Source organism: Salmo salar, chromosome 23 (genome assembly GCF_965601325.2).
Source record: "Salmo salar chromosome 23, fSalSal1, whole genome shotgun sequence".
Classification (NCBI taxonomy): Eukaryota; Metazoa; Chordata; class Actinopteri; order Salmoniformes; family Salmonidae; genus Salmo; species Salmo salar.
The window spans coordinates 41810189-41835170 of record NC_138313.1 but is presented as its reverse complement, the minus strand read 5'-3'; the positions used below and the strand labels follow the sequence as shown (position 1 = coordinate 41835170).

At 45.9% G+C, this 24982-nt stretch overlaps 1 protein-coding gene across 4 annotated transcripts in view; it reads right to left on the bottom strand.

Annotated features, from left to right (window-relative positions):
• Positions 1-24696, bottom strand: part of LOC106584620 (transcription factor SOX-6) — a 184144-nt gene extending 159448 nt beyond the window's left edge. The window contains exons 1-2 of one of the 4 annotated variants that reach the window (XM_014170103.3): positions 24316-24696; positions 21813-21867 (exon numbers count right to left, since the gene is read on the bottom strand). The gene's annotated coding sequence lies outside the window, so the exon portion shown is untranslated. Of the gene's footprint in view, positions 1-18884; positions 19014-21812; positions 21868-24315 lie in introns of all 4 variants that reach the window. The other 3 variants (XM_045706435.2, XM_014170102.3, XM_014170106.3) reach the window with 3 other exon arrangements.
• Positions 24697-24982: the final 286 nt, after the last annotated feature.

Sequence of the window (24982 nt, the reverse complement as noted above, 5' to 3'; positions counted from 1 at the left end):
ATCCACTGAGAACTCACTATTTGTGTTATTGGTTGATGTCCCGTTTTCAAAGCCACTCTTTCACTCATTGTGAATACAACCCCCAATAGCTGGGGTTTCAAGCTACCAGGGTTGTGTTCATTAGGACATTAGGACTGTAGAAACATGTCACGTCCTGACCATAGAGTGCTCTTATTTTCTATGGTATAGGTCAGGGTGTGACTGGGGGGTTTTATCTAGTTTATTTTTTCTATGTTGGGTTCTAGTTTCTTTTTTCTATGTTTGGGGTTTTTGTATGATTCCCAATTAGAGGCAGCTGGTCATCGTTGTCTCTAATTGGGGATCATATTTAAGTAGTTGTTTTTCCCACTTGTGTTTGTGGGAGATTATTTTTGAGTTAGTGCATATCTGTTGCACCTCTGTCGTCACGGTTTGTGTTTTGTTTATAGTTTATTGTTTGTCTTGCAAAGTTTCACATTCAAATAAAAGATGTGGTACGAAACTCACGCTGCGCTTTGGTCCGTTCCTACACACAAGCGTGACAAAACATGCTTTCTTAAAACATTTTTTTTAAATAGTATCTCTCAGTTTCGGAATGCTTTCTTGGTGCCCACTGAACACAACCAAGATGTGAGTATGGATGAGAACTCCAAGTCAACACTTTAATGAGGGGAACAAGGTAAGGGATGCCTTGCATGACTGAAACGCTTTGGTGCACGCTCACAAAAGACCTGGTTAACACTAGATTGACTTAACTGACAACAAGCATTATTGAAGCAGTTGTTAACATGAAATATTGCAGAGGTGAGGGGCAAGTGGCAACACATCAGTCTCAACCTCACCCTCGCTCGGTACACTTAGGCAAGATTACATTATGCTCGCTGCCATTGTTCCCCTGGTCTTCAAGACAAAGCCTGTTCCACTCTGGAAACGCTCGCCAAACGTTGTAAAAACAAGGGTGAATGTCAGAGTCATGAATAGGATTTCTCTTCTTTTGTTGGTTCTGGAGAGGTATGCACAAGCACATCACTGTGTGAGAGAGAAGAAAGGAGGACCTGTGAGGGAGTCGGTCGAGGAGCCCTGTGAGGGAGTCGGTCGAGGAGGACCTGTGAGGGAGTCGGTCGAGGAGCCCTGTGAGGGAGTCGGTCGAGGAGGACCTGTGAGGGAGTCGGTCGAGGAGCCCTGTGAGGGAGTCGGTCGAGGAGGACCTGTGAGGGAGTCGGTCGAGGAGCCCTGTGAGGGAGTCGGTCGAGGAGGACCTGTGAGGGAGTCGGTCGAGGAGCCCTGTGAGGGAGTCGGTCGAGGAGCCCTGTGAGGGAGTCGGTCGAGGAGGACCTGTGAGGGAGTCGGTCGAGGAGCCCTGTGAGGGAGTCGGTCGAGGAGGACCTGTGAGGGAGTCGGTCGAGGAGCCCTGTGAGGGAGTCGGTCGAGGAGGACCTGTGAGGGAGTCGGTCGAGGAGGACCTGTGAGGGAGTCGGTCGAGGAGCCCTGTGAGGGAGTCGGTCGAGGAGGACCTGTGAGGGAGTCGGTCGAGTCGGTCGAGGAGGACCTGTGAGGGAGTCGGTCGAGGAGCCCGACGGTCTTCGCATTAAAAGACCTACCATGAGATGTGGATTCTTGGCCCCAAACAGAGTTCTGTGAAAACAGACCGCTGACACACCCTCAAAGGCTGACCTATGAACTCATACAGACCGTAAATCAGAGTGATAACAATACCAAAAGAGATGCACCTTAACTTGAAACTTTTGAAAGTACGAATACAAAAGAGAGAGAAAAAACACAAAGAAACAGTTCCTGACCTGTGTGGAGATATCAGAAGAACCTATAAAGACCACGAAACACAACCAAGGGAACAGATCCCAGAGCAGTATCAGACCTCTAAGGATTTGACAGCACTGTATTGAACTGAGGTTATACAGCATCAACCTTTGGTCGACTGTGTCATGGACCCAACAACTATTTAAACTGTCAGGGCAATTAGCAACTGCCATGCTTTAATTTACAAGGCCAGAGCAGGCCTGTAATTAATTGCTGTGTGCTATAAATGTAAATGAGTCCAGTGGGGAACGGGGGAAACAAAAGTTAATTTTGTGCAAATCTGCACATTTTTCCATGGGGTGTAGAGAAAATGGTGCAGTTTTAAAGCAAGTTTGCTGCAATTCTACAAAATGTTTCATGTGTCAGATAGAAGATATAGCAATTTTATAACAATTTTCCTTTAACTATGGGGCGAAAATGAAAATGTGCTAATTTGACCATGATTACTAAATGTAGATAGCTGGCCCTTAGACTAGTTACCCATCCCTGGTCTAGCTCATTCTCCAGTGGGCTTAATCTGCGAGACAGGGAAATGATTTAGTGGGGAACACAAATCCACCATATGATGGAACGTAAGGAAGGAGGTGTACAGTGAGTTGAGATGGGGGAGTTAGACTAGTCTTTGAGATGGGGGAGTTAGAATAGTCTTTGAGATGGGGGAGTTAGACTAGTCTTTGAGATGGGGGAGTTAGAATAGTCTTTGAGATGGGGGAGTTAGAATAGTCTTTGAGATGGGGGAGTTAGAATAGTCTTTGAGATGGGGGAGTTAGAATAGTCTTTGAGATGGGGGAGTTAGACTAGTCTGAGATGGGGAGTTAGAATAGTCTTTGAGATGGGGGAGTTAGACTAGTCTTTGAGATGGGGGAGTTAGACTAGTCTTTGAGATGGGGGAGTTAGACTAGTCTTTGAGATGTGGGAGTTAGACTAGTCTTTGAGATGGGGGCGTTAGACTAGTCTTTGAGATGGGGGAGTTAGACTAGTCTTTCTTAAGTCAGGAAATGTCAGACAAGCGTTTTCACTGTAAAGTTCCTCCTCGTCTTTAGAGTGTGGTGCTGAAGCTGCTTTCTCATATCAGGAAAGGGGTGAGGACTCTACTGTGTGGTGCCCCAGTCTTCGGCAACGCCACAGTCTTGCCACAGTCTCTTTACAGTCTCTTCACAGTCTCTTTACTGTCTCTACTACCTTTTTTCTAAAGACAAGCTTCTAGGGTGCTGACCAATACTTTAATCAAGTGAAATGCAAATTTGGCGGAACGACCCCTTAATTTGAGGAGGTTAAACAGGTTAAGTAGGAATGGTTGTGCTTGAGAGGGTGTGATTAGATAAGAGGCAAACAAAGATATATATCGATCCTCAAGGTATCCACTTTGCTAACTTCATCATTCCCACGGATCCTAATATTGTGTGTACATGCAACACGTGAGTTCTTCACTCTTCTGATTGGCTGTTTTGGGGGCTTTCAATTGCCCATGGAAAACTTGCCTGTCAGAAAGGGGGCGTGTGTGTTTTGAAGTTGTTCGACACCATCAAAAGCACCCATCATTATTATCTTTCATCTGACCCCACAATGACATAATAATTTATGGCTGCTCTTTTTCACCAATCTGTCTCACAAAATGTTGGCGCTTAACCCTTTTCCTGTGTGCACCATGAACAAACAGGCACAGAGCCCATTGTGTGTTGAGAGCGACGGGAAACACACGTGAAGTTTAACAATGTAGGGTACGAGTTAAGCGAGCAACACTTCAACACAGAGGCCTGGGCTGCCACAATAGAGTCTTTATGACATAAGCTTCTTGTCACTGTGGCTCTTTAGAAAAGCAGATGGGATTTTTCCTACAGCATGCATCCAGCAATAACAATTGACATCACAAGCCAGCCTATATTTGCCATATTAAAAAGGGGGACACAGTGTAAGCTCCCTGAGAAGGAGGCTACACAGCACAGCCAGCTGAGGCAGCTATTTTCCAGTCCTACTGCGGGAGGTCCTTACAGAGGGAACCAAGAAGTTGGGAGGCTTCAGAAAAGTACTTCTCCTATGGCTACACTTGCTTTTAAATCGTTGTAAGTCCGGCAAGCCAGAGCAACCACTCTGTGGTCGTTTTGTAGGTGAGTTGGTTAGTGGTTTCTCATAGTGAATGCTAACACAAGGCTAACGTTACTGCTGGTGCTGAAAGGCCTCGTAACACAAGGTTAGCATTAGCGGTGCTAAAAGCACAAGAGGTGGGTCCCATGAAATGCCTGTAATTCTATTCAGATGGGCTGCTTTACCCACTGCTACCGTTACAAGAGGAGGAGAGGGGGGGTTGAGATACCCTTTGATACAGTGAACCTCAACTTCCATCGGTCATATCGTATACATACAGTGTGTTAGATTACATGAGGTCACATGCAGTCCAGTAGCAGTCCAGCCCCGTCAGCTGTACTGGTGCCAAAGCCCCTGTTCAATACTCTGTCATCCAGAAACAGTATGCCTCAGCAGCCCAGCGAATAGGATTCCTGCTTACATGGCTGTACAGTATACTGTACACAAATAAGGCATGGGAGAAACATGTAGCCTACTACTTGTCTCTTGAACTGTGTCCCATCATTGGACTCATAAAACACAGACTACCATGTTATACACCTAGTCATGCTCAAATGTAGGGTTGTCAATCAAAGCGTACTAGTGCATTTCTATTCTGGGTTTCCTGGCCCCATCCCTTTCCCCCTGACCACTCCCCCTCTCAGGCCTTTAAACAGAGCCAGTCTTATTGTGGGCCCCTCCCTTTCCCCCTGGCCACTCCCTGTCTCAGGCCTCTAAACAGAGCCAGTCATACTGTGGGCCCCATCCTTTTCCCCCTGGCCACTCCTCCTCTCAGGCCTTTAAACAGAGCCAGTCTTATTGTGGGCCCCTCTCTTTCCCCCTGGCCACTCCCCCTCTCAGGCCTTTAAACAGAGCCAGTCTTATTGTGGGCCCCTCCCTTTCCCCCTGGCTACTCCCCCTCTCAGGCCTTTCAACAGAGCCAGTCTTATTGTGGGCCCCATCCCTTTCCCCCTGGCCACTCCCCCTCTCAGGCATTTAAACAGAGCCAGTCTTATTGTGGGCCCCATCCCTTTCCCCCTGGCCACTCCCCCTCTCAGGACTCTAAACAGAGCCAGTCTTATTGTGGGCCCCATTCCTTTCCCCCTGGCCACTCCCCCTCTCAGGCATTTAAACAGAGCCAGTCTTATTGTGGGCCCCATCCCTTTCCCCCTGGCCACTCCCCCTCCCAGGCCTCCAAACAGAGCCAGTCTTACTGTGGGCCCATCCCCCTCCCAGGCCTCCAAACAAAGCCAGTTTTAATATGGGCCCCTCCCAGGCCTCCAAACAAAGCCAGTCTTACTGTGGGTCCCTCCCAGGCCTCCAAACAGAGCCATTCCTACTGTGGGCCCCTCCCAGGCCTCCAAACAGAGCCATTCCTACTGTGGGACCTCCCAGGCCTCCAAACAGAGCCATTCTTACTGTGGGCCCCTCCCAGGCCTCCAAACAGAGCCATTCCTACTGTGGGCCCCACCCAGGCCTCCAAACAGAGCCATTCTTACTGTGGGCCCCTCCCAGGCCTCCATACAGAGCCATTCTTACTGTGGGCCCTTCCCAGGCCTCCAAACAGAGCCATTCTTACTGTGGGCCCCACCCAGGCCTCCAAACAGAGCCATTCTTACTGTGGGCCCCTCCCAGGCCTCCAAACAGAGCCATTCCTACTGTGGGTCCCTCCCAGGCCTCCAAACAGAGCCATTCTTACTGTGGGCCCCTCCCAGGCCTCCAAACAGAGCCATTCTTACTGTGGGCCCCTCCCAGGCCTCCAAACAGAGCCATTCTTACTGTGGGCCCCACCCAGGCCTCCAAACAGAGCCATTCTTACTGTGGGCCCCTCCCAGGCCTCCATACAGAGCCATTCTTACTGTGGGCCCTTCCCAGGCCTCCAAACATAGCCAGTCTTACTGTGGGCCCAGCTCTCACCACCACCTCATAATGACCACAGCTTGATTAAAGGCCTCTCTCCAAGCTGTAAACCACGGGAACAGCCTGCATTGACAGCTGGCCACCAACCAATCAGCGTCGGCTATAGAGACATGCTGGGTGGAACCAGCATCCTTCCCCAGGCGTTCTGACCACATACCCGTTTGAGGCCTCACACCCTGAGCGGTGCCGCCACGCCCCATTAGTAGTGGCCACTCTGCGAATGGTGAAGTGTGGGCTGGTAAAGCTGAAGGCTGGAGCTTTTCATCCAGGCACCAAAATATGTTGCACAACATCTCGACATGACCACACATACTATGGCACATATCAATACATATTCCATCTTTGTGGCAAGACCCCACCCACACAAGGCCCTGTCTCTACAAGACCTTGGAATACTTGTGTGTGTGTGTGTGTGTGTGTGTGTGTGTGTGTGTGTGTGTGTGTGTGTGTGTGTGTGTGTGTGTGTGTGTGTGTGTGTGTGTGTGTGTGTGTGTGTGTGTGTGTGTGTGTTTTATGCCAGTGTATCCGTCTGTGTGTGTTATTCTCTGTGTGGTGTGTCCCAGCTTCAGCAGCCCTTTCAGATGGTCAGATAGGCTCATGGTAACTGCATGGGAGGCCAAACCACAAACCCTCGCTACAACATTTCAGCACATTTCCCTTTTTCAACCACATCCAGAATAAGACTAACTGTAAATGTACAGTATGTTAATACCACAGAGAACAAATCACAGGATCTTGTAAAAGAGCCATTTGTCAATGGTGCACTGCTCAGGCTGGAGGTTCAAATCCAGCTCTGCCAATAGGATGAACATGAACACAAATGGTATTAACACTAGTAATAACATGATAATAAATAGGAATACCACTTAGACAGCCTTATGGGTGGTAACCACTGTGTTGTGCAATGATCGAGCCAAAAGCAACGTTGCACCCAGCGACTCGAGAACTCTCGAGGTGACACATATCCACCTGGAGACGATGTGGCGCAGACAGACAAATATCAACACCTTCTCACCCTTTGTTAGCCACGTCTGGTGTCAGCCTTTTGACCGTGCGTAGAGCACACAATGAAATGCGTGGGAGTGGAGCCTTACAAAAGCTAGTCTATGTTTTGTTATTTGATATGGTAACTTTTTCACAGCTTTCTTCTACAGCGCCTCTTTTGTTCCAGAAGGAAGGCCATTTTTCTTCGCCTGACACATGGGAAAGAAAGCCAGGCTTAGTTTCATTATGATTTGTTTTCCATTTTGATCCAAGTCAAGTGTTCATATTTTCCTAGTTTCCCTTTCTGCATTCTGTCGGCTGGCGTGCTCGTGGAAGACGGCGTCGGGGAATGTAAGTTTCCTGGTCTGGAGACCATTCATAGCCCATTCATAGCCTGTTTAAAACCTGTTCATAGCCGGTTCATTGCGGCATGTCTCATTCCTGGAGACCAACCATAGCCTGTTCATAGCCTGTTAATAACCTGTTTATAGCCCATTCATGCTGCATATCTCATCCCAGGAGACCATTCATGGCCTGTTCATAGCCTACTTATAACCTGTTCATAGCCATTTCCGGTTGCAGGTCTCATAATTTAGGATTGTTTTGACTGGAAGTTGAAGACGCAAAGCAAAGTTCTCTGAACTAAATCTGCTGCCACCTTCTGTCTTCCAAACAGCTAATGAAGTCAGCACGCCATTGGCTAAAACCAAGGAGACCAACAAATTCAGCAGTTTTCTTCCAGAGGAATTTTTTTCCAGAGCTCTTTGACACGTGCTTTTGTCTGTACCTTGCAAGTTAAGACGTCAGTGCTTTTGGCTTTACCTCGCAAGTTTAGACATCAGTCAATGACTGATTGAGAAAGCCCAGGCAAAATGATGTATTTTCTCTTTTACAATGATTCCGTCTTTGAAAAATGCACTAATAAAAATGTACGATGACGGGAGTTCCAGGGGCCTCGTTTAAAAACTGTGCATACGTACAAAATATACCCCAAAATGTGTGTGCGACAGTTTTCCTGCAAATGAGCATGTCCTTTCCTCCAAACAAACTTTTAAACCATGCGTACGCACACCTTCTAATCTAGTGGATGAAGTATTGTATTGTAAGTATTACACTACATACCAATGGGGGCTATGATTACACACGTATTCATAAAATACATAATGCTGCCATTTGCCATTAGTGAGAAGAATGAAAATAAATCAAGGGTGTTATATTCTTTTGATTTAAACTAATTAGACATAAGAATTTATTTTATTTTCATAACCATTGCAGAATATATTCCTCACATTTTCTGGCTGTGATGGGTTCATGTTCCTGAAGTAGCCATATAACAAATCACCATGCGCATCTCTTGTTGAATTGGGCCTATGTAAATAGATAGGCTATACATTGGCTGTATGTGATCTCATAGGCAGTGAGGTTTATGGCCTACAGACACATTTAACAGGTGAACATCAAGACAGTTGATATTCTACTTTGAAGTATGTATGCTACTACTGTGTCTAGCCTACTGAAACTTACATTTGTTTTGAATAGCCTTAGACAATGTTTCAGAATTCGTGGGCAGTCCAGCCGATTTAGGTTGGGGGAAAAGTCAATGCAAAACATTGTTGAATTCAAAAGCTCTGCTGACAGGTCCACACCAATTTTGCCATCCTTTGTTTTCTCTTTCAGACACTGTCACGGTCCTTGGTCAGATACAGCATAAATTACTGCTTATATAAAATATTTGACAGTATGGGTAGGCTACAGCACTGCTGTGCGATAGGAGTGTGACATCATAGCCTATTTCATCTCAGAGCCTATACCAAGGCAGGAAACACAATAATCTATTGATAAACCAAATATTGAACAACATGTCATCCTTTGTATAGAAGTGTGAGCTGTAGCCAGGCGTTCTGGTCTCCGATATACAGTCGTGGCATGACACAAATATTAATTTTCACAAAGTCTGCTGCCTCAGTTTGTATGATGGCAATTTGCATATACTCCAGAATGTTATGAAGAGTGATCAGATGAATTGCAATTAATTGCAAAGTCCCTCTTTGCCATGCAAATGAACTGAATCCCCCCAAAACATTTCCACTGCATTTCAGCCCTGCCACAAAAGGACCAGCTGACATCCTGTCAGTGATTCTCTCGTTAACACAGGTGTGATTGTTCACAAGGCTGGAGATCACTCTGTCATGCTGATTGAGTTCGAATAACAGACTGGAAGCTTCAAAAGGAGGGTGGTGCTTGGAATCATTGTTCTTCCTCTGTCAACCATGGTTACCTGCAAGGAAACACGTGCCGTCATCATTGCGTTGCACAAAAAGGGCTTCACAGGCAAGGATATTGCTGCCAGTAAGATTGCAACTAAATCAACCATTTATCGGATCATCAAGAACTTCAAGGAGAGTGGTTCAATTGTTGTGAAGAAGGCTTCAGGGCGCCCAAGAAAGTCCAGCAAGCGCCAGGACCATCTCCTAAAGTTGATTCAGCTGCGGGATTGGGGCACCACCAGTACAGAGCTTGCTCAGGAATGGCAGCAGGCAGGTGTGAGTGCATCTGCCCACACAGTGAGGCAAAGACTTTTGGAGGATGGCCTGGTGTCAAGAAGGGCAGCAAAGAAGCCACTTCTCTCCAGGAAAAACATCAGGGACAGACTGATATTCTGCAAAAGGTACAGGGATTGGACTGCTGAGGACTGGGGTAAAGTAATTTTCTCTGATGAATATCCTTTCCGATTGTTTTGGGCATCCGGAAAAAAGCTTGTCCGGAGAAGACAAGGTGAGCGCTAGCATCAGTCCTGTGTCATGCCAACAGTAAAGCATCCTGAGACCATTCATGTGTGGGGTTGCTTCTCAGCCAAGGGAGTGGGCTCACTCACAATTTTGCCTAAGAACACACCCATGAATAAAGAATGGTACCAACACATCCTCCGAGAGCAACTTCTCCCAACCATCCAGGAACAGTTTGGTGATGAACAATGCCTTTTCCAGCATGATGGAGCACCTTGCCATAAGGCAAAAGTGATAACTAAGTGGCTCAGGGGAACAAAACATCGATATTTTGGGTTCATGGCCAGGAAACTCCCCAGACCTTAATCCCATTGAGAACTTGTGGTCAATCCTCAAGAGGCGGGTGGACAAACAAAAACCCACAAATTCTGACACACTCCAAGCATTGATTATGCAAGAATGGGCTGCCATCAGTCAGGATGTGGCCCAGAAGTTAATTGACAGCATGCCAGGGTGGATTGCAGAGGTTTTGAAAAAGAAGGGTCAACACTGCAAATATTGATTGACTGTTTGCATCAACTTCATGTAATTGTCAATAAAAGCCTTTGACACTTATGAAATGCTTGTAATTATACTTCAGTATTCCATAGTAACATCTGACAAAAATATCTAAAGACACTGAAGCAACAAACTTTGTGGAAATTAATATTTGTGTCATTTTCAAAACTTTTGGCCACTACTGTACAATCAATCTTGCAGAATGCACAGACAGGCATTCGATATTGACAGCATGCATGTTTTGTTTTAAAAAGTCACTGCAAATTATTTTTCCCACACCCTCACAGAAATGTGACCAAATATGTAATTTCCCTTTCTTTTTCAAACTGCCGTGGCCTAATTCCAATAGTGCCAAAGTATACATCATAAAAGGTAAATGGAGGGCGTTTTCCCGAACAGAGTTTTATTGTTCTTTCCTGAGCGCACAGTTTATGTCTGGCGTGGGCTTATGTATGGCGTGGGCTGCTTATGTATGGCGTGGGCTTATGTATGGCGTGGGCCAAGTTGATAAATCTCTATATTTTTAGGCGTACGTATTCTTTTCATGGCGCACGCCGATATTTAGTGTGATATTTACGAAACGGTTATAAATGAGGCCCCAGACAGTATAGCGGTGAAATACATGACACTGAGTATCAGGGGTGTTTGAGTGCCTGTAGATCTCCCAGAAATTCAGCTATGGATCTCTAAGCCAATTCCACTTTTTTTTTATTCCCCTCTAATCAGGGTGTGATTTAAAAAAAAAATGTAACCTTTATTTAACTAGGCAAGTCAGTCAAGAACAAATTCTTATTTACAATGACAGCCTACACCGGCCAAACCCAGATGACGATGGGCCAATTGCGCCGCCCTATGGGACTCCAAATCACAGCTGGTTGTGATACAGCCTGGATTCGAACCAGTGTGTCTGTAGTGACACCTCTAGCACTGAGATGCAGTGCCTTAGACCGCTGCGCCACTTGGGAGCAATTTATTAGATTTTATTTCACTTTCATTTTAGCAGGGAGTCCCATTGAGATTTAGATCTGTTTTACAAGGGAGCCCTGCATATACACAATTTATAAATACAACATAATACAAAAATGACAAAACATCTCCAATCAACAATTTGATTGCAAAGTCAGAGCTAGTAACAGGGAACTTTGTCATTCATCATTGGATTGGCTTTGGGTTACTTCATTGCTGGCTCATGTCATTTCCTGTGGGCTTTACACGGAATCCTCCAGGTATTGTCTTTGAAAGCCTAAATAAACATGGTGGCCGATGATTAAGATGGTTGCTGATACAGCGGTTTTCTCCCTGTTGGGTGGTGCTGGAAGTCAAAGTTTGGAGGTTGTGTTGATACTGCTTGTCCTTTGTTGAGGCCTGTTGTCTAAAACCACTCAAAAGTACTGCTACATTCTCCCTATGCTGCAGCCTGCAGGCACGGCCATGTGCCACTTTTAGCTTCAGAAATGCTGGGAACATATTCAAGGATTCCCTCAAAGACAAGACTACCAGGGGTTCAATGTTTTCAAAGGAGGACAGGGGTCAAAGGAGAGCGATAAGGGGATCACAAAGAGGAGAAATACATGTTTTGGAGACTAGAGACACAGGAGAACTACTGCTATACGTTGGGGAATGAAAAAGCACTGGTTTGGTTTCTGTGAGTTTAAGGGGTATGTTCTTCTACGATATCTAATAGCGAAGTACATTTAGGGAGAGGGGCGCATACACACTTAACCCACAGGGCACAAACTGGGTAGCCCTTTCCTGCAGTCAATGAAGCACCCTTTTTGGCCTCATGGGTGGAATGTTATTCCTATTTTTCATAATTTCATAATTAATAAAGTTATTATTTTACGACAAAAATACTGTCACGACTTCCACCGAAGTTGGTTTCCTCTCCTTGTTCGGGAGGCGTTCGGCGGTCAACGTCACCGGCTGTCAGGTCCTGACCATAGTAAGATGTGATTTTCTATGGTAGAGTAGGTCAGGGCATGACATGGGGTGTTTTGTGTTTTTCTATGTTTTGTATTTCTATGTTTAAGTTCTATGTTTCTATTTCTATGTTGTTTTTTGGGGGATGATCTTCAATTGGAGGCAGCTGGTCCTCGTTGTCTCTAATTGGAGATCATACTTAAGTAGGGTTTTTTTTCACCTGTGTTTGTGGGCAGTTATTTTCTGTTTAGTCTCTGTACCTGACAGAACTGTGCGCTGTCGTTTTTTCTCTTTGTTATTTTGCTTCAGTATTTTGAGTTATAATAAATGATCATCATGAGCACTAAACATGCTGCGCTTTGGTCCCCTCTCTACGACAGCCGTTACAGAACTGCCCACCGCGACTGGATCAAGCAGCGTGCCCGGGAGGAGATGGATTCCTGGTCTCTGGAGGAGAGGCTAGAGAGGGTAAACTGGACTTGGGGCCAAGTACTGGACAGATATAGAAGCCTGCCGGGGATGCACGAGAGGCTACAGAAACCCAAAGAAACATTTTGGGGGGGGCACATGGAGCAGTCGGCGGGAGAAGAGGGAAAATTTGGAGAAGGGAGAAATTGGAGAGTTATTAAGTTGGTGGAGGATGCACAAGATTTTCCCAAAGGAACGTGTCGTCAGTTTGGTGCCACCTGAGTCAGCTCCCCGTACTCGTCCTGAGAAGTGTGTGGAAGTTCCGGAACAAGTGATACCGGCTATACACACCAGGTCTCCAGTACGTCTCAACAGCCCGGTACGTCTTGTGCCTGCTCCTCGCATTCGCCCTGAAATGCGTGTCACCAGTCTGGTGCCACCTGTCCCGGCTCCACGCACTACGCCTTCAGTGCGCCTGCCCAATCCAGAGCCTCCACAAACGCTTCCCAGTCCGGAGCCTCCAGCGACGCTTCCCAGTCCAGAGCCTCCAGCGACAGTCCGCAGCCCGGAGCCTCCCGAGACCCTCCGCAGCCCAGAGCCTCCCGAGACCCTCCGCAGCCCAGAGCCTCCCGAGACGCTCCGCAGCCAGGAGTCTTCAGCGGCGATCTACAGTCCGGTTCCTCCGACGACGATCCACAGTCCGGTGGTACTAAAGCAGAGGGATCAGCGGGTTCTTCCGACGATGATCTACAGTCCGGTTCCTCCGATGACGATCTACAGTCCGGTTCCTCCGACGACGATCCACAGTCCGGTGGTACTAAAGCAGAGGGATCAGCGGGTGGAGCGGGGGTTATGCACCGAACCGGAGCCGCCTCCTCTGCTGGAGGATAAGGTTATGTGGACTGCACTAGAGCCGCCATAGATAGGAGTTACCCACCCTACCCTCCTTTTTTAAATTTTTTTTTTTTAGTGGCATTCAGAGTCTGCACCTTTGGGGGGGGTACAGTCACGTCCTGACCATAGTAAGATGTGATTTTCTATGGTAGAGTAGGTCAGGGCGTGACAGGGGGTGTTTGTGTTTTTCTATATATAATAAATTATCATCAGGAGCTCTAAACACGCTGCGCTTTTGTAATCTCTCTACGACAGCCATTACACCGGCTTTCTAGCTACCACCAATCTACATTTCTTTTCCATTTGTTTTGTCTTGATTGTACACACCTGGTTCCCATTATGTTATAATTTATTCCCTATTTAACTCTCTGGTTCCCACATGGTTTTGTGCGTGTTTGTTCTTTGTTTAGTGTTCTAGACTTCTGTGCGCTGGTGTGTTTTTTTCCCTGCATGGAAATTATTGTTGTTTCTTTTTGAGTAAAGTACGTCTTTTACTCAGTTCTGTGTCCTGCGCCTGACTCCGTCCTACCACTGCACACTGACACTTGACAGAAACACACACCCAGTATGGAGTCAGCAGGTGCACCCAGGCCTCCGTTACCAGTGGAGGAGCGCATCCAGCAGCACGCGACGATGCTCCAAAATCCTGGCACAGCCATGGATCGCGTGCTGCACACCTAGAGCGATGGGAGAGAGGGGGTTTTCCCACACCCCTATCAACTTCACCCCAACCCACACTGCTGTCTACCCCTCCATCACCTGGACCCAGTCGGATTCGGCTCTCGCTCCCGAGGGTATATGATGGGACGGCTGCCGGGTGCCAGGGGTTCCTGCTCCAGTTGGAGCTCTACCTGGCGACCGTCCATCCGGCTCCATCGGGATACGAGAGTGTGTCCACCCTCATCTCCTGTTTATCGGGGAAAGCGCTTGAGTGGGCCAATGCTGAATGGGGAGGAATAGACGCAGCGTTGGTCCGCTATGAGGATTTCACCTGCCGCTTCCGGGCGGTCTTCGATCATCCACCTGAGGGGAGAGTGGCGGGGGAACGCTTGTTCCATCTCAGACAGGGGATGAGAAGCGCACAGGACTTCGCACTGGACTTCAGGAACCTGGCTGCCAGCGCGGGATGGAATGAGAGGGCCCTGATCGACCATTACCGGTGTAGTCTACGTGAGGACGTTCGTCGGGAGCTGGCATGCAGGGACACCACCCTTACCCTCGACCAGCTGGTGGATTTATCCATCCGGCTGGATAACCTGTTGGCCACCCGCGGACGTCCGGATCGGGGTCCGTCCATTCCATCCCCCAGCATCTCCGATCCTACACCTATGGAGCTCGGAGGTCCTGCTCTAAGGGTGACCGGAGGGGGGGGGGGGCGTTTCCTGTACCACCGGTGGCCGCAGAGGGCACACTGCTGGTCGGTGCTGGGGAGGTTCCCCAGGGAGTCGAGGCAGCAGGCAGGGCACTGGTGGATCATCCCAGGTGAGTAGGTACCCGACTCACCCAGAGCTCCCTGTTGCGCACACGTGAGTATGTATAGAATTTCCTGAGTTTTCCCAACATTCCCAGCATCAGGCGCAGCTGGGAACTTTATTGACCGTTCATTTGCACTTAGATTAGGGATCCCTATTGCTCCTGTTGATGTGCCCTTCCCTGCACATACTTTAGATAGTCGTCCTTTAGGGTCGGGCCTGATTAGGGAGGTCACAGCTCCACTATGTATGATAATGCAGGAGGGTCATGAGGAGAGAATTAGTCTCTTCCTGATCGATTCTCCTGCGTTTCCTGTGGTGTTGGGGCTTCCCTGGTTGGCCTATCATGACCCCACTATTTTGTGGCAACAGGGGGCTCTTAAGGGATGGTCAAGTCAGTGTTCAGGGAGGTGTGCAGGTGTTTCCATAGGTGCAACTATGGTGGAGAGTCCAAACCAAAATATGCCGATTTGGCTCTCACCTTCTGTAAAAAGAACTACCACCCCATCAACGGGGGGATTGTGCGATAAATCTCCTGGTAGACGCAGCACTTCCCAGGAGTCACTTGTATCCTCTGTCACAGGAGGAAACGGCGGCTATGGAAACATATATCTCCGAATCTCTACATTCGGCCTTCCACTTCACTTGCCTCCTCGAGTTTCTTTTTTGTGAAGAAGAAGGATGGAGGTTTATGCCCGTGCATTGACTATAGAGGTATAAATCAGATCACGGTGAAGTACAGTTACCCATTGCCGCTCATAGCCAGTGTGACAGAGTCATTGCACGGGGCGCACTTCTTCACCAAATTGGATCTCAGGAGCGCTTACAACCTGGTACGGATCCGGGAGGGGGATGAGTGGAAGACGGCATTTAGTTCCACCTCTGGGCACTATGAGTACCTCGTCATGCCGTACGGGTTGATGAATGCTCCATCAGTCTTCCAATCATTTGTAGATGAGATTTTCAGGGACCTGCACAGGCAGGGTGTAGTGGTGTATATAGATGACATTCTAATATACTCTGCTACACGCGCCGAGCATGTGTCCCTGGTGCACAAGGTGCTTGGTCGACTGTTGGAGCATGACCTGTACGTCAAGGCTGATAAATGTCTGTTCTTCCAACAGTCCGTCTCCTTCCTAGGGTACCGCCTGTCCGCGTCAGGGGTGGAGATGGAGAGTGACCGCATTTCAGCCGTGCGTTATTGGCCGACTCCAACCACGGTTAAGGAGGTGCAGCAGTTTTTAGGGTTTTCCAACTCCCACCGGAGGTTTATCCAGGGCTTTGGTCAGGTAGTGGCTCCCATTACCTCCTTGCTGAAGGGGGGACTGGTGCGACTGCAGTGGTCAGCTGGGGCGGACAGGGCTTTTGGTCACCTGAAGGCTCTGTTTACCTCGGCTCCCGTGCTGGCTCATCCTGATCCCTCCTTGGCATTCATAGTAGAGGTGGACGCGTCCGAGGCTGGGATAGGAGCTGTCCTGTCTCAGCACTCGGGTACGCCACCAAAGCTCCGCCCCTGTGCTTTCTTTTCGAAGAAGCTCAGCCTGGCGGAGCGAAACTATGATGTGGGGGACCGGGAGTTGTTGGCTGTTGTCAAGGCTCTGAAGGCGTAGAGGCATTGGCTTGAGGGTGCTAAACACCCTTTCCTCATTTCGACTGACCACCGCAATCTGGAGTACATCCGGGCGGCAAGGAGACTGAACCCTCGCCAGGCAAGGTGGGCCATGTTGTTCACCCGTTTTGTTTTCACCCTATCCTACAGACCAGGTTCCCAGAACGCTAAGGCAGATGCACTGTCCCAGATGTATGACACAGAGGAGCGGTCCACAGATCCCACTCCCATACTTCCAGCTTCTTGCCTGGTGGCACGGGTGGTATGGGAGGTTGACGCGGACATCAAGCGGACGTTATGTACGGAGCCCACTCCCACCCAGTGTCCAGTTGGGCGTCTGTACGTTCCGTCTGATGTCCGCGATCGATTGATCTGTTGGGTCCACACGTCACCCTCCTCTGGTCATCCTGGCATCGGTCAGACAGTGCGCTGTCTTAGTGGGAAGTACTGGTGGCCCACTTTAGCTAAGGACGTGAGGGTTTATGTTTCCTCCTGCTCGGTGTACGCCCAGTGCAAGGCACCTAGATACCTGCCCAGAGGGAAATTACAATCCATACCCGTTCCACAACGGCCGTGGTCACACCTATCGGTGGATTTCGTGACGGATCTTCCTTCGTCACAAGGAAACACCACGATCCTGGTTATTGTGGATCGGTTTTCTAAGTCCTGCCGTCTCCTTCCTTTGCCCGGTCTCTCTACGGCCCTACAGACTGCGGAGGCCCTGTTTACACACGTCTTCCGGCACTACGGGGTCCCTGAGGATATAGTGTCTGATCGGGGTCCCCAGTTCACATCGAAGGTCTGGAGGGTGTTCATGGAACGTCTGGGGGTCTCGGTCAGCCTGACCTTAGGGTTTCACCCCGAGAGTAATGGGCAGGTGGAGAGAGTTAACCAGGATGTGGGTAGGCTTCTGCTGTCCTATTGCTAGGACCGGCCGGGGGAGTGGGCGGCTTTCATCCCCTGGGCAGAGATGGCCCAAAACTCCACCACTCCTCCACTAACCTGTCTCCATTTCAGTGTGTACTAGGTTATCAGCCGGTCCTGGCACTGTGGCATCAGACCCAGATCGAGGCACCTGCGGTGGATGAATGGTTTCAGCGCTCGGAGGAGACCTGGGACGCTGCCCATGTGCGCCTGCAATGGGCCATCAGGCGACAGAAGGCGAGCGCCGACCGCCACCACAGTGAGGCCCCGGTGTATGCACCGGGACACCGGGTCTGGCTCTCGACCCGAAACCTGCCCCTTCGCCTGCCCTGCCGGAAGCTGGGTCTGCGATTTGTAGGGCCATTTAAAGTCCTGAGGAGACTGAACGAGGTATGTTATAGGTTACAGCTTCCCCCTGATTACCGTATTAACTCCTCATTCCATGTGTCTCTCCAGGGGCCGGTGGTGGCTGGTCCGCGAGCGATCATGAACTCAAGGCATCGGGCGAGGGGCCTTCAGTACCTCGTGGAGTGGGAGGGGTACAGTCCGGAGGAGAGATGCTGGGTGCCGGTGGAGGACATCCTGGACCCTTCCTTACTGCAGGAATTTCACCGTCTCCACCCGGATCACCCTGCGCCTCGTCCTCCGGGTCGTCCCTGAGGCTGGTGTGCTGCTGGAGCCGCACCTCACGGGGTGGTAATGTCACGACTTCTGCCGAAGTTGGTGCCTCTCCTTGTTCGGTTGGCGTTAGGCGGTCGACGTCACCGGCTTTCTAGCTACCACCGATATACGTTTATTTTTCCATTTGTTTTGTCTTGATTGTACACACCTGGTTCCCATTACGTTATAATTTATTCCCTATTTAACCCTCTGGTTCCCACATGGTTTTGTGCGTGTTTGTTCTTTGTTTAGTGTTCTAGACTTCTGTGCGCTGGTGTGTTTTTCCCTGCGTGGAAATTATTGTTGTTTCTTTCCCGAGTAAAGTACGTCTTTTACTCAGTTCTGTGTCCTGCGCCTGACTCCGTCCTACCGCTGCACACTGACACCTGACAAATACGGTGTCTCCATGTCTAACAGTTTTGTTATGTTTCAGTCTTCTGTGATGTATATAAAGTGTAATATTAGGATGCAAACTCAAAATTGAATACATTTCAACTCTATCTGACATGGTAGATGGTACAGGTTTCTTCTTTTTTTAAAGCACATAACCATGTGTGTGAGGTGTATACTTTTGTTTCAAAGTAGATTTGTTTAGGGCTACCAAGATTCACTCTGTGTGGCCCTGATTTAGCTCACTGCAGTATCAAGGTTGTTTCAATGTGATTTGTCAATGTATTGGGAATTCAGAAAGTATTCACACCCCTTGACTTTTTCAAAATGTGTTACAGCCTGAATTTTACATTTATTAAATTAAGTTTTGTCACTGGCCTACACACATTAGCCCATAATGACAAAGTGGAATTATGTTTTTTGACATTTTTACAAATTTATTAAAAGCAGAAATGTCTTGAGTCAATAACAATTCAACCCCTTTGTTATGGCAAGGCTAAATAAGTTCAGGAGAAAAAAGTTGCGTAACAAGTCATATAATAAGTTCCATGGACTCACTCTGTGTGCAATAATAGTGTTTTTGTATGACTATCTCATCTCTGTACCCCACACATCTGGAAGGTCCCTCAGTCGAGCAGTGAATTTCAAACACAGATTCAACCAAAGACCAGGGAGGTTTTCCAATTCCTAGCAAAGAAGGGGACATATTGGTAGATGGGTAAAAAAAAAAGCAGACATTGAATATCCATTTTAGCAAGGTGAAGTTATTAAATACACTTTTGATGGTGTATCAATACACCCAGTCACCACAAATATACAGGCATCCTTCCTAACTCAGTTGCCAGATAGGAAGGAAACTGCTCAGGGATTTCACCATGAGGCCAATGGTGACTTTAAAACAATTACAGAGGTTAATGATTGGGATATGAGAAAACTGAAGATGGATCAACAACATTGTAGTTACTCTACAATACTAACCTAATTGACAGAGTGAACGAACTAAGCCTGTACAGAATAAAAATATTCCAAAATATGTTGAATTTGTACCTTGGAAACAACGTCAGATCTTCAACTATCTGGGAAAAAACAGACTGGGCAGCACCTCCTACTGGAGATCTTCAGTTATTCATTTGGCATCATATCCAGGACTTTAACCAATCCCAGCCTTGCTTAGCTTTCATATTTGTCACTGACTACTACCAATGTGCTATGGTCAGATGATGGTTGAGAGATAACTAAATATATGCACTGTTGCCAACAGTCATTCCAAAGAGTAGGTTTAACAGGGCCTATTAAATGTTACCATAGTACTTTATAAGTCACAGAAGAACGCCTGCTCTTTGCATGACAGACTGACCAGTTGGGGGGGGGGGGGGGGGTTGCAAGTCAGTATTAGGAAGGTGTTCCTAATGTTTGGTATTGTATCAGCAATTATACTATTTAGGCCTATATAGAATTTGTTAAGTCATCAACAGCTTTTGTTTCAATTCAACCCAGGGTTCAACTAAAAATGCACTATACATAAAAGGAAAGGAAAGGGAAAGGGGGATACCTAGTCAGTTGTACAACTGAATGCCAACTGAAATGTGTCTTCCGCATTTAACCCAACCCATATGAATCAGAGAGGTACGGGGGCTGCCTTGATCGACATCCAGGCCTAGGGTTTCAAGCTTTGGTTGATTTCAAATGTAATCTTGAAGTTAATCATTAATATTTTGGATTCATATCTCCATCTAAACCAAAAATAAAACCTAAAGAATAGGACTAAATCAAATCAAACTGTATTTAAAGTTTGATTAGATCAATTTTGTCTTATTGTTTAACTTAGATTTTCTGCCTGAGATGGAAACGTGAATCCAACATATCAATTATTAATTTGTAAACAAACTGGATATTGAATTATGTTTGGTTGTCAAAAGAAACAAATATAACACATTTAAAGAGATGTATCTTCTGATTGGATAGTTCCATCTGTGCCACTGACTTAGTCTGGCTTTAATTCCAGCTTGTCTACAAATTAATAATTGATATGTTGGATTCACGTTTCCATCTCAACCAAAAAATCTAACTTTAAATGCACTTTACATGAAGTTTGAATTGATTTAGTCCTATTCTTTAACTTTGATTATTGGTTGAGATGGAGACGTAAATGGAACATATCGATTATTCATTTGTAGACCAACTGGTATTAAAGCCTTGTTCACACTGCAGGCCTTAATGCTCAAATCAGTTTTGTTTTTCAAATCCATTTAGGAATATTGACTGTCCAAACAGCAAGTTACAAATGACCAAATCAGATTTGTGTCTTCAGACTGTAGTCATTTGCTGACATGGCTACGCTAGTTGTCGTTATGACAGGTGTGTATGCAGTGGTTGTGCTTTTAACTGGTTGAAAGCGCAGCGATAACACACTGAAAATTCAACGAACTTCTGGCTGTCTTTGAGTGGGTGAATAAAGGTTACAATCTCCAAGTTCAACGTCTCAACTAAATATGACCCACATTTCCACATTGAAATGACCTGGTGTGCCCAGTGGGAAGTAGCTCTTGCAGGACGAAGCCCAAGCACAGTTTGGGTTGTCATTATTGCTGGTTTGTCAGGTACGATCCCATTCAGACTTATAATTGGATGGTTGGGGAGCAGGTGTTACGGCAGAAGCCTCCAAAAGGATAGGTCATCATCAGAACCATTGAGAGTAAGCAGGAGAAAGAAAACTGGCAAAATGGGAAATCGGGCTCCAAGGTTATATGGTGGAGGGAAAATAGAAAGCAATACAATCCCCCCATAACTGGCATTGTGGTTGAAAACCTTACAGGCATCTGCCGCTGTATTTCAAGTGCTCATTCACTAGAGCTTCGACCTTTATTTTTCGGCAGCAAGACTGCAATTTGGGTGTGTCGTAGAGCCGCAGATAAGTATAGGCTGGCGAATATGTAGCCTACTTACGACGTGAAGAGAAATACTTACGGCTAAATGTTTAATGTCTGTTTGTACAACATGTCCAATTTAGGTGTCTTTTGAAGGAGCTCGACAAATAATTGTGACTTTCTGACTTTGACATCCTAGAATAAAGCTGTTTGTTTATTTACAATTTCAAGGTGACTGACATACTTTATCTAAAAACAACATGCAGAAAAAATGTACTTGATTTAGGTCATAGAAATAGAATACATACATAGTGTTTCAAAGCAGCATGGGATTAATCTAATAAGGACAAGGAAAACAAAATGACAACAAAAGAACAGTGTCAGAATAATGAGGAAAAACAAGCAACATTAATAAATATGAATTTTTTAACAAATGTATATTAGTCATTATGAAAACTATTAGGTGTCTCAGTGAAACATACCTGGTGTCCATTGCTATGTTATTATCATGGTGATAACTATCAAAGGCTGCAGGCAAGCTGCTAATGAGAGCAGCCAATTGTGCCAATCTAAGTCCATAACTTACATTCTCTCTCTCACGGCTGTTAAACACCCTCACCTGTAAATCGCCTGCAACTGTTTGCCCCTTTTCGTGTTGCTAAGAGAATGTCACCCTAGATGAAAGAGAAAGCCAAAAGGTTCATTCACTACATCTACTCTCACTCTGCTGCAAATGGAAACTCATTTGACGTCAGCGTTTATTTTCATTTTGTATTTCATTTAATTTTTATTTCATCTTTAATTAACTAGGCGAGACAGTTAAGAACAAATTCTTATTTACAATGACGGCCTTATCAGAGATTTCTGAAAAGAACTCTTCATCCTCATTCATTTACAAGTCACAGCAACTGTTTCAATGATTTTGAAGTTCTGATATAATCTGAGGAAAACAAGCTAAAAAACAAAGTGTCTTGAAGGCCAACTGCAGTGAACCTAGAGAAAAAGATCAGAACCGTAGTTTTATAGCCTATTATATGTTCTACATAATCACAATGCAAATTGCATCTTTTAGTTAGATTGGGGAAAACATTTTCTAAAACCACATTATTAAATAGAATACTTTTATAGGATCTCTGACTAAAATCACACGATCCTATCATGTATATAATAGGAAAAATAAAATGGAAGTCAGAATCATAAGTAAAATTGACAGATATTGGGTACAATATAGCTTAAGGACAACATCTCTCTGGAATGTTCATGTGACAAGGGTCTATGGGAGAAGATCCTCTTTGGTGTTTCTCAAAATTGGTAAGGACCTGAACTCATGTTTAGCCTAATGCATATTCAACTACTGTATATGTAATGTTAATACTTTATAAATGTTCAGTATCGACACAGTAGGCCTATCTTCAAATGAACTTCAAGATTGAATGCATCAAAATATCCCCAGTGAGCAGACAGCATTGCACAGCTAGCGGTACATTTTATTTTGTTCACTGGCATAAAAACTCTGCATAACTCGAAAAGTATTAGTTTTTACCAAAGATATCCAGAAATGGCTTTTGATATACATTTATCCACACAAAAAAAACACAATTGCTAATCATAGCCTAATTATGAGACAATGAGTCACTGTTCTCAATCCAAGGTGTATAGTGCCTTTTTAAATTACTTTAAAGTATGTATCATATTAGGTAGGCCTATGTCTGTTCTTTTTTTTAATATAGGCATAAATAGTTGGACATGATAGCCTAATTTGGGGAAAGTTACAAGCGCCAAACCTATAAGCACTTGTATGATGGGACCAATTCAATAATATACATTAATTTTTAGGTTTATAGGCTACTGTAAAAGTTCAGAGCGAAAGGATGACGAATGCTTCATTTGTGGCAGATTATATCAGAATTGACTGCTGAATGAACGACAAAATGAACGGTCAATATAATGCAGGGGAGTTGCAAGTGCGCAGCGACTCTAAGGTTTCTCAGACAGTGGATAGCACAGCCCTTGTATAAATGCCGTCCCGGGACAATGTGCTGAATTGGCAGCCTATTTATAAATCTGCCATTTGGACGTGGACGGCACTCTAATGCCACTTTACCTTATGAGGGAACTTCAACCCACAGCACCTGCTCAAAACAAAATGCCATACGAGATCAACTTCAGCCCCGCGGTCCGTGGACGGTCCCATCGTCAGATTGTTTTTCAAACAGACACTCTTTTACAACGGGAATGTGCTTCTCAATTGGTCAACCATGCATAGAGTACAGACAATTAACCTTCGCTGAAGAGTATTGGCACCGTTTAAATCAGGATAAACAATCGAAATGTGTCCACATGGCAACAAGGCTACTGCATTTCAATTGTAGGTTATTTAGAATAAAAATTGAGTGGAACGTTGTGCCCTTTATAGCCTAACTGGTTGTCACTCCCAGTGTCAACAAGTTTAAGGGACCAAAAAAAGAAATCTTTATGGCAATTATCCGGATATTGCCACAATCAACTACATTTCCTTTTTAGTGGTTTTAAACATCACTTGCACGCGTCGTGCATTCATTTGGCGTCAGTGCATACGGGCTCTCTATAAAAACGTTATCACTGCGTGTGCAGCACTCTAGGCGCGTTATCTAAGAACTTGAGTGCGTCTAAATTTGTGGAACACCCTAAAGTGATGACCTATCTCCCTTTTCCAGAAAGGCTACGGTGGTTATGTGCGCCTTGTCCTCCTATACCCTGACATGTAAACGTATCATTTAGTTCACCCCATGAATCCTCACCGTGACTTTCACTCTCACCAATTAGGCTATTGTCAAGTGCAAGGCAAGATGAACACTTCTGACTTTTTGGGAATTATGTATGGAGCGTGACTAAATTAACGCTGCTGTTTATATCATGCATACGCTATGACATGAATGAATTACATTACATTTCGTAATTTGCTACCATAGGCTTGATAGGTGTTGTATTGCTAGTAGGCTAGCCTAAATCAAAAGCACATTTAGAGAGAAAATGAATCTAGTCTATAGGCTCCAGGCTGTTTTCAACTAAAACACGAAAAATACATTTACATGTAGGATATATAGCCTAGAGGCAATCAATTCCAATTGAAAACAACTTACTTAAATAAGTTCTCCTTTCGTCGCACGGTGTTCTCCGCTGGGACCAATGTCTTGTTTCTTCAGTATTGTCTCCCAATGGATCCGTTTTAGAACGAAGGGTTACGTCTATTTTAATTTATGACTCACAACGCATTATTTTAGGGTCCGTTTCTGTGACCCGAGAGAGTAAACTTGTGAGAGAGTAATGGTTTACTCCGCAGACAGCGTCAACAATATTCCCATTTTCCCGTTGATTAGAACTGTATCAAATTCATTCTGATTTGGACATGCCGCCGAAGCAAACCGGACTCGCGAGCGCACTGCGAATCAACTCTGAAAGGCATTTACACTTACGGTTGTGGCAAGAAAAGCGCACGTCGTTTCCAATGAATAGTACCACTATGTGGCCGAACAGGAAACTACCTCCTACTAAAGTAGACTACAATAATTTACCAGCCATCTGCAAGCCGCAGGGCTCGCTCGCAAAGCCGGAATGTCGAAAGAACTACTTTTATTAAACAGATTTTGGGCCTATTATAATAATGGGTTGACATAAACCCGACTGCAAGGAATTATATACGTTTACAGCCTAATTCTTTAAACACTCAAGTTTAGCCAAGTAGTTCAGACTAAAACACTCAACTAACGTAGCTATATTCACAACATTGACAAAATATCGCTATATTTT